General features: G+C 40.6%; 1 protein-coding gene across 1 annotated transcript in view; it reads right to left on the minus strand.

The window, feature by feature from the left end:
• nlgn2a (neuroligin 2a) overlaps window positions 1-7,799 on the minus strand; it is a 194,457-nt gene extending 186,658 nt beyond the window's left edge. Inside the window, exon 1 of the mRNA XM_081353185.1 lies at window positions 6,921-7,799. The gene's annotated coding sequence lies outside the window, so the exon portion shown is untranslated. The remainder of the gene's footprint in view (window positions 1-6,920) is intronic.
• Between the last annotated feature and the right edge of the window lie 2,788 nt (window positions 7,800-10,587).

The raw sequence follows: 10,587 nt of genomic DNA on the forward strand, positions 1-10,587 counted from the left end.
AAAAACACAGCACCAGAGTTAGTTTCTGTTCTGACAGTCACAAGATCAGCCGAACACTGTGAGTGTGTGTTAGAAATCAGGAATGGTGAGAGAACATTGTGCTTGGTATGTTTTTGGTCTTCAAATCAAACTTGTATCTCCAGCCGACAGAGTTTAAATCCCGTCTGGCTAGCCGCTTCCCATAATGTTACGCATGAGGTCAGTAGACGGAGAGTAGACGGTCTTTTGTGGCTGTTTGAACACATTCGACCACATGAGTGTTTACACTACAAAAGCAATCCGATCGAATGCGTCTTCAAATTCATTTGGAAGTGGTGGAAAGTGGACAAGCTCAAAACAATTTATTTAGTGTCGTCCACATGTGATCTGATCAACCAAAACGCATCTTAATACCAGGTGTAAACAGGGCCCCCCAAAAGGCACCGCTAAAGCTAAAATCGTTCCTAGTTCCTGTGGTGAAGGTACTTCTGCCAATAGTAATAGGAACTATGGAAACGTTCCTCCGGTGCGAAAGCCCCTCATGTTGAGTGCTTCATTATTGCAACCTGCCTGTGATGGTCGGTTGTCATATCACTGGCTATTATGATGTTAGCACTTACTGTGTGCTGTCTAACGCCTATTATACATTAACATTCAGACAAGGGCACAGATAGACCCAGGCACCCAGAGCAGACAGTAAAACACACATACAAACACACTGCTATCTGAACAAACACCCTGATTGGACAGAGACGTAAAGAGAGAGAAAAATCAAGAAAAGGGGGTATTAAAGGGGGTACAATATCTTGATATTATGGTGTCCATTTGACTGATGCAACCAATTTAGCATCAACACTCAAAATATATCTGTTTCCCAGAATTCACAGTTTTACCAGGAGTAGCCAGGACCCACTTGCCATAAGAGCAGCCATTTGGCTTAATAGTCTCATTCTGTGTGTGTATGTGTGTGTGTGTGTGTGTACGTTAACAAAACAGGAAGGAAATGGTGCAATAGCCCACTCAACTCATTTCATCCCGTGAATGCATTGCATGAATTCCATTCGAGGATAGACTAGCAACAAACGCTTCTATTTATATCCCTGAAATTTGACGGAATATGATTACAGATATAAAGTGTCTGTGTGTGTGTGTGTGTGTGTGTGTGTGTGTGTGTGTGTGTGTGTGTGTGTGTGTGTGTGTGTGTGTGTGTGTGTGTGTGTGTGTGTGTTTGTGTGTGCGCGTGTCTTACATAATAAATATACTAATCTAGCTGAGCGTCATCGTGCAATGCGGATTTACTCAAATCCCCTGAACAGCAGGAAGAGGAAATCAGGCCATAGACGAGCAGTGACCTTGCTGCGCTGGTCACGTGATGCATGACTAAACAGAATATCAATGCAGATCGATGCGTTTAAGAGATATCTCTATCGATACCTCAGCGACACCTATGAGTTCAACCTGCAACGATTTCCATTAGATGGATGGATAGAATTAACAAACAGCAGATGATGAATTAAACACTCCATTTTAAACAGATTTCTAAACATAAAAACAAGAAAAGCCACCTAACACCATCACCAACAGAGTTTATATTTTTAGATGCTTCTTATTAACACTGAATGAGTTTAACAGCGTCATGCCCTGGAAACCTGGGATCTGCTCCGGCTGCTTATCCGACCCATCAAACACACTCTGGGAGCTGACAAATCTGCCACAAAAAACTTGGAGTTAAAGGTGAAGTGTGTATTTTTTTATGTCAAAATACTTCTATTCCAATGCAGAAACAGACAAAAGAAAGCAATTTGTAGGTTGACTATGGGAGACGAGGTGGGCGGTAGGGATGTTTGGAAATGTGCAACACATTTATAAATATATATTAGAGATGAAACAGTAGCCTAACCGGTTTGGTGATTCTCAGCGGTTAGTTTTACTGTTTCATTTTTTAATTATCATTAAAGACCCACTGAAGTGCCTTGAAACACGAAGCATTATTCAATGTGTTGACGTCATTTCCACTGAAAGAGGAAGACAGGCCCTCCCCCGTTTAAAAATAGCCAACAGCGTTTTATTAGCACGGCCGGAGCCGTTTAGCTCGATAAAGCCGCATTTGACAGCTTTTGATAGCCACAGTCTAATAGATTCCCCTTTTAGATTGAATATGAAACTGTTACTAAAGCAAAACAGTGAACATATTATAGCCCTATTCGGACGGGACTAGTTTTCCAAACGACGTTTGAGTTACAATTCTTATCAACCTACGTCTGTGATTTCATGTACGGATTCGGACGGGACTAACATCTCCGTGTTTATTACCGAGGTGGGAGTGTCTGTGTTTTACATGTGGGCATTGCAGAAGATCACGTGTTCAGAGTGCGTGGATTGCGTATGGTCATATGACAGTTGTCATGCTTCAAACTATACAAGTACATTTCAGGAATATAACTTAAAAACTGCCATTGAACACAATTTATGAAATTTGATCAAATGTATTTTGAAATTAAGTACTTTTAAAATTAAGCACTTTGAAATATAAAGTAAAACGTCCTAACGTATTTAGTGTTTTGTAAACATTTTATAAAAATTGCAGTATAAAAAAACTAAACATACATTTATCATCATGATTTTATAGAACTAGGTTCTTATAATAAAAAGTTTTAACTTATATAATTTACACGTTATGTAATTAAGTGCAGACATGACAGTAATCTTACCTGAAACTGATATTACAGTAGCCAGTCTTAACAGTTTACGTGATTTGGCTCTTCTTGTTGATTTCATTTTTTTATTTCTTCGCATGTGTGTAACGAACACATCTACAACCATTATCGGTGCGCAAAAAGCAGAAACTTGAATACCGGCGCGATAGCGAGAGATTGTACGGTAGTTCACATTGACCAAAACACACAAGAAAAAGCGTTTTGGGAAAAAGCATTATCGGCAATCACAGACATTCGCATTCGGACGGGATTAGATTTCTCTGAGGACAGCCGAGTTTGACGAAAAACAGTAGCCTAGGTCATTTGCTCTGGAATTTTTACAGAGGTCGTGTGAGAAAAAGACAGACATGGCAGATTCGGACAGGATTAAAATCTCAAAGTACGTCTGTGAAACGGAAATTTCTCTAACGTCCCCTTGTGAAACTAGTCCCGTCCGAATAGGGCTTTAGTCATGCTTGTGTAGTTTGAAAAGTGTGTCATTTATGTTGGTGCATGGCACCAAGTGGTGTTATCTCTTCACCACTTATTCTCTCCTCCTAAATGGCGCAAAAAATCTTACCGACCCCAAACTTCTTATTTAACAGAATTCTGCAGGAAACGTGTTTGGAAATGTATCATTTTGAAGAGCTGCTACACCTTTCAGTCCTGCATCCCAACAGGTGCCTCACACACCGAGGGATGTGAATGCGAGTGTGTGTAAGTCTATGTGTGTGTCCATTCATGTCTTTAATCCCCTTGGCCCTCTTCACTGGTCTGTTTTATAAAACAGATGCGTGAGTATACTTCACACACCATGATAGCCGTGTGTGTGTGAATGTGATTCTTTTGAGCATCTGACCTTCCTCTAACCTTAAAACGAGAGCCTATGAGAGAGAGATAAGTGAGGTGCTGTGAACAAAAAGAATAGAGCAATCTATCCGAGGGGGAGGGAGGGAAACACACAAACCAGAAGAGACAGGAGGACCATCACACCCTGGTGAGGACACAGATCTCATTAAAATGGCTGCCGAGTGGTGACATGATGGCCAGCATTGACTTAAAGCTCTGAGATGCATGACCAGAGAGAATCCAGGATGTGAGGGAATCCTGCTTTTATCTCGTTCTCTTTCTCCCTCGATCTCTATCCCTTACATCCCAACATCACACAGCTCTAATCCAAGACCACTAAACACCCGGATAGGTTCTGTAGACGTAAGCCCCCTTCCTTCACACAACAGAAGCAGATAGAAATGACATGAACCAGGAGAAACCATCAAATCTGACCTTTTGACAGCCCTACCTTTTATCCCTCAGCTTAATTCAACCATGACAATACAACACACACACACACACACACACACACACACACACACACACACACACACTCGCACACATACATCACAGCCTCATTCGAGTATAAACGAATCCGAGGAGCTGCTCTGAATGAACAGATTCTGGGCAAAGCGAGCGAATGCTGAGGTAAACACGGCGTATTCAGTCCTAGTATTAGTACACAGAAATCAGTAACTATCAAATGAACACATGGAGATTCAAGAGCCTGGTGTCCAACTCCTTATCTGGCTCAGTTCAGCCCATCTGTTACAGGGTACGAGACCAGCACACACACACACACACACACACTTCTGTGCGCATCTACACCCATATGTTTGGTCTCTCCATCTTGTGAGATCACAGAGTCTACACTCCATCAAGGCATCACACACATAAAACACATGCACACATGCTCGTATATCCTCCAACAATGTGGCCTCCTGCCTCCCTGTCTTTAATCAGTTCATTGAAATCAATTAGTGCTCATTGATCCGCTGCTTCTGCGTGAATAAACAAGACATGCTGTCTGGTGCTGCTGCTAACACACACACACACACACACAAACACACACAAACACACACACACACACACACACACACACACACACACACACACACACACACACACACACACACACACACACAGCAAAAAGCTGAAATGGCACGTCTACATATTGCATCCAGAATACATTCTTGATTTTATTGAGTGCCATTTGAGTGCACAAAATGAGTAAAACTGACTAAAAATAACGATTACAAACAGGCTACAACTAAATTTTGACTAAAGTTAAAGGATATTTTGGCCAAACCTTAAACCCCTATACTGAAGAACTTTATGATTTGGAAGAAACCCCAGCCCAACATCACTGCTTCACTGAGACTATGAATGGGAGCAAATCTCCACATCCATGTTCCAACGTCTAGTGGAAAGTCTAACGAAAAAGTTATAACAACAATGTAATGGTTAGCCTATGACATTATGTCAATGAACACAAATGGGTGTTGTTCGGTGTAAGCTACACACAGTTTAAAGTCTACGGTTTTGCAGCAAGTGGAAAAATGAACATCTAGGCTATAGTAACCAATCAGTCCAACACAAGGACAGTCACACAGTTGCTCCCATCCATTACGCTGCTCCCAAATGACACAGTGAGAGCCCCATATCTGCTATTTGGGCCAGAGACAGAGAGAGAGAGATGGAGAGAGAGATGGAGAGAGAGAGAGAGAGAGAGAGAGAGAGAGAGAGAGAGAGAGAGAGAGAGAGAGAGAGAGAGAGAGAGAGAGAGAGAGAGAGACAGACAGAGAGAGAGAGAGAGATGGAGAGAGAGAGAGATCAGCATTCCCTGCTCACAGAACAGAGCGCTTCTGTCTCTTCTCAATTCTGCTATCCACTAGGTTTGGAATGGCCATACTAGGATAGCATATAAATGTGGCCCATTCTTTCAGACTGTGTGTGTGTGTGTGTGTGTGTGTGTGTGTGTGTGTGTGTGTGTGTGTGTGTGTGTGTAACTGCTGCTCTTGCTTCAACCTCTCCTCCCATCAGATGTTCGGCACATCAGTGAACCAGCGATTACTTGTCTTTGATATACGGTGATAGGTTTATGTTCCTGTGTGTGTGTGTGTGTGTGTGTGTGTGTGTGTGTGTGTGTGTGTGTGTGTGTGTGTGTGTGTGTGCAGGAGGACAGAGAAGGATGCTGGGGGCCGGAGTGATTCTTTGATAATCTCATTTTCATGCTTTATGACGTCAAAACCCTCAAATATACGAAAAGAAATGAGACAATATATTGTTGATATTTCAAATCCGTGAATAGGGGAGACTGGGCAGTGTTGCAACACCATCAATTTAACAAATTATTCATGGACTAGAATAGATGGGATGACATCACTACACATGATCACACCCTCCCTAAGTGACAGTGAAATATTTATGTCTCTGTGGACAAATATAAAGGACCAATTTTGAGGTATAAGAAAATACAAAATTCACACATAAAAATGGATTTGTTATATTGTTAATGAACAAGCATTTCATATAGGCCTATAAACATGTTATCTGTCTTTTATAAATGTGTGTGTGTGTATATATATATATATATATATATACACACACATTTATTAAAATATATATATATATATATATATATATATATATATATATATATATATATATATATATATATATATATATATATATGCCTATATGAACTGTACTTTACTGGCCCCATAAAGATGACACTGTCAGCTTATATTTTTTTTATACTTTTCTGAATTTGGCTCCGATTACAGCTTGCTGTTTTTAATCTGATGATGGCTTAAACATAGGCTATATAATATATAAACAGTAGCCTATATTTGATCATAAATCCATGGCAAAAATCCATGTTACAACTCAGTGGTGTTGGTATACTCTTTGCAATTGACATTCATTTTACTTTAATTTTACAATTTCTATGCTAGTTTAAGTTTGGGAATATCATATCAAAGTTTGAGACATAATGCTAAAAAAAAAAAAAAAGTGTGACAACAGTGTCTGATTTCCAGAAACATTTAACAGAACTAGGGGGGAATGGGGATAGGCATAAAAATGAATCTGCTTTGGCCAATAAGGAAAGAAAACATTAAAGCATGATTAATGCGTATATTAAAATGGGTCAATATGCACATTTATTTCCTGACACACACAATCATATGATACACGCGACAGTACCATCCGCGCGTGCACGTTTTGCCCCAATTGAAACGCGCGGGGATGAAACATTTCGGAAAAGGGTTCAGAACAGGTTGCAGTTTAAACAGCAAAACATGATCATTTAATTCCCTTTATACCAACAACATTTTATGCACTATTCCAACTGACCCTGCTGGCTATAAAACAGTCTAGCTGTTAATAAATTAACCATAGAAATACCTTTACCTGGCTGGGAATGAGCCGTAGGCAGAAATCCGAGGTCTGTGTATTGATGATCTATGGGTATTTCCCTGTGTTGTCAGTCGTTGGTCAGCGCAATTCCATCAGCCTGAGCTCGGAATAAACCACACGATTCTCCGTTGTCCGAGAACAGCAGCAAATGTTTCACGGTTTCTCCCGACAACACCCCGACATAACACACATTCACAGAAAACGATTTCAAAAGTGAAGAATCGTGCACGCGCGTCCCTCCATCAACGGAACGTCTACGTAAATGAAGTCTAGTTGGATTTGTCCGTTGAAAAGCTTGTTTAAAAAACGTAAGTCAGCTTCTCCCTTAATAGCGCATATGGAGAGAAAAAAACACGAAATAAACACGAATTCACTTCTATGACCTGTTTTTCCCTCTCTGTGTCTAAGCAAGACTCTCTTTCGTGATATCTGACGGTTTTCCGGCTACAAACGCCGATTTGACGCGCTGACTTTGGCAGCGAAGTCTCGAGTTTAATCTATCGGTCTCTCGAGCGTCTGATTCCGGCTACTGAAGGCGGTCATGGTGCTCACCGGCTCCGCTGTCGTTTTCCCGTGATCCCGGGAGCTTGTGCAACGGGAGAGATGAGATGCTGTGAGATTTTTGATTGCCCGTCTCTCTCTAGCGCTCTCTCTCTTGTGCGCGTTCACGCTCTCTGTGACGCTCTGTATCCAAGCTGGTCTGTCGCTGTGACAACGCGCGCATCCACACACACCTCTCAGCATCCCTGCTGCATTCCTATGCGTTACATACAGCTCTGATGGACACACACACCATCACCACTGCAGTGGTGCTGCCAAAAACCAAGGCTGAATGTGATATGATACGTTTGATTTCTCTCCTTCCTCGCGCACGAGGTCATCCTCGTTTCTGCATCAGAATGACGTCAGGGCATTTTAAAGTGACAGAACCCCCTCTTGTTCACCATGACCCGATGTCAACCGCTGGATGATGGGGATCTTCTTTTACATCTTTGTTGGACTAAGGCTTATCGGTTTGTTTTGCATCTTTGGTAAACTGTGCCACTTGTGCCTAAAAATTCAGGAACTAAAAGACAAATAGGAAAAAAATACAATTTTTAATGTTTTTGAAGTCTCTTATGCTCATCAAGCCTCATTTATTTGATCAAAAATACAGTAAAAACAGTAATATTGTGAAATATGTTAATATAATTTAAAATAATGGTTTTCTATTTTAAATATAATTTATTCCTGTGATCAAAGCTGAATTTTCAGCATCATTACTCCAGTCTTCAGTGTCACATGATCCTTCACAAATCATTCTAATATGATGATTCGACACTCAGTTTTCATCAATGTTGGAAACAGTTGTGATGCTTAATAATTTTTTGAAACCTGTGATATTTTTTTGAGGATTTATTGATGAACAAAAAGTGAATAAAATAATTTCTCTCAAAAAGAAAGAAAACATTTTTATTTTAAATGTATTTAAAACACTTTATTCTATTTTAAATAAATTATGTTCTATAATCTATTAAAAAAATGTAATAGTGATGAATGGGGACATGAAAACTGCCTGATATTATGGTCAAGCACAAATTATTTCACAATATTCCACTACTCAACAGTCTTAATCAGTGCCGCAGTTTGATATTATTGATTTAATAACTTTAAATCACTGATTTTGCTCCAGTTGCACAAACTGCAGTAATCTCTACACTCGTGAAACAAGGCAAATAAACACAAGTAAGCAAAAATCCCAGCACTTTTGTGGTAATGACCATTTTCTAATTCTGCTCTACAGAACGATGCGAGTCCATGGGCTTCAGTGAGACGCAGCTGAAACACATCCAGTTAGTTATACAGAAATAGATCTCATTTTATCCAGTCTCCAGATAACACTCAGGAGATCTTAAACTCATGCAGACCGGACTCACCTTAACCTGAACTGAGGCTGAAGGCAGCAGGTGTGTCTAAATCTGTGAAAGCAGCGGAAACATCTGCTCTGGGCAGAGGAGGATTCATTCACAGCAGGAGGGAGACACTTTACTGGCCTGACTTGCAGCAGTTTCCCACCTTACAAGGCCATACACACTAGAAAACAACAGAGGCAGTTCCCCCAGTGTTCCAGACGATTATTTATCTACAATCTCACAGTCAGAGTCAGCATGGCTTTACTGGAATAACTGTATTCAACTATAATACTGGCAAACTATTTAAAGTCGCAGTGAAATCAAAATTGACTTTTTTTTTTTTTAACGCGCTCGTAATCTTTAAATCAAAATAACTTCTCCCTCTTGCAGCGACTTCTCTTCTCTGATGATGTGTTTACTGGCGTGAGGGCGGGGCAACCTGTCACTCACATGAGATCAACCAATAGCAAACCACAACCACCCAATCAATTCCCCATGGACAAAATCAAGTCCCGCCCTACTTGTTAAAGGAACAACAGCAATTGTGGCATAATGTTGATTAGAACAAAAAAAATAAAAAATTCTACTTATTCCCTTAAGCCCCCCTGTGGTAAAAATCAAGCTTTTAATGTTGTTTATATGTCTATGTAATGTTTTTAATATGATTTAAGTCAAACCATGTACAAATTCGAAAGTCAACACCATTGCTGAGTATTTTCTCTTTAAAGCAACACCAAGGAACTTTTCCTCTGCGGTCGCCCTACAGGTTGGAAGCGGAATTGTCCATTACCGTTGTCGTAAATAATTTAGCCTACCGCATCCTATTGTCGCACGCGCACACTCAGGGACGGACTGACAATCTGTGCGTTCTGGAAAAGTCCAGAACGGCTGTCCAACCGAGGGCCGTCGGCACAAAAAAAGTGTAATAGAGCAATATGAACAGCCAACAGCAGGGGCACTAATACTATCACTTAGGCTATATGCTACGTGTAAAAAAAAAAAAAAACTGAGGAAGAAGAGTCGGCCTATAGCCACTGACAGAAAGTTAGTTTTATAAGGCTTAGGCTATATGCTACGTGTAAAAAAAAAACAACTGACGAAGAAGAGTCGGCCTACTAGCCACTGACAGAAAGTTAGTTTTATAAGGCTTAGGCTACCTATACTGCACTTTTAAATTTGCTTACATTATATTTGAATAGTTAAGTTATAGTAGGCTATATAGCAGTGGTCTCCGACGTGAGTTGCCCGCTAAACACATTCTATAAATAGCCCCAACTTGCCAATAGCGATCCACTGTAAATCGGGGCTCCAGATCTCGACTAAATGGTATCATTTTGCGTCTTTTTTTCGTGCCGATGCAACTAAACATTTGCACTTTTGCCTCTACAAAATTACCCAACTCTCTTTAATTATACGCTGTCATTTGCGTTGAGTAGCCTATGAGAAACATCAAATGGCAAATTCTCAAAAAGCGGAACAAAACTTGTTTGATCTGAGCAGCGCAGAGTCAGCTCGGCCCAAAAAACAGCGATCGCGGCCAAAGCAGCTGCGCGGGCTGATCTCGATCACACAAACATTATTACACAGAGCTGCACGATCCACTGAGAAGCAGTTCATCTCTCTTATAAACCCACAGATGACATTGTGATTTAAGCTTGTTAAAAGCCAGATGAACCACTCTACAGATAAAGCGTTGTCGGGAAAATTCGTTTCGCGTACCTTTCACGTCGCAACGATCAACAAATGATCGTTGCGACGGAAGCGAATCA

This window comes from Scardinius erythrophthalmus, assembly GCF_964197995.2.
Source record: "Scardinius erythrophthalmus genome assembly, chromosome: 2".
In the NCBI taxonomy this organism is placed as follows: domain Eukaryota; kingdom Metazoa; phylum Chordata; class Actinopteri; order Cypriniformes; family Leuciscidae; genus Scardinius; species Scardinius erythrophthalmus.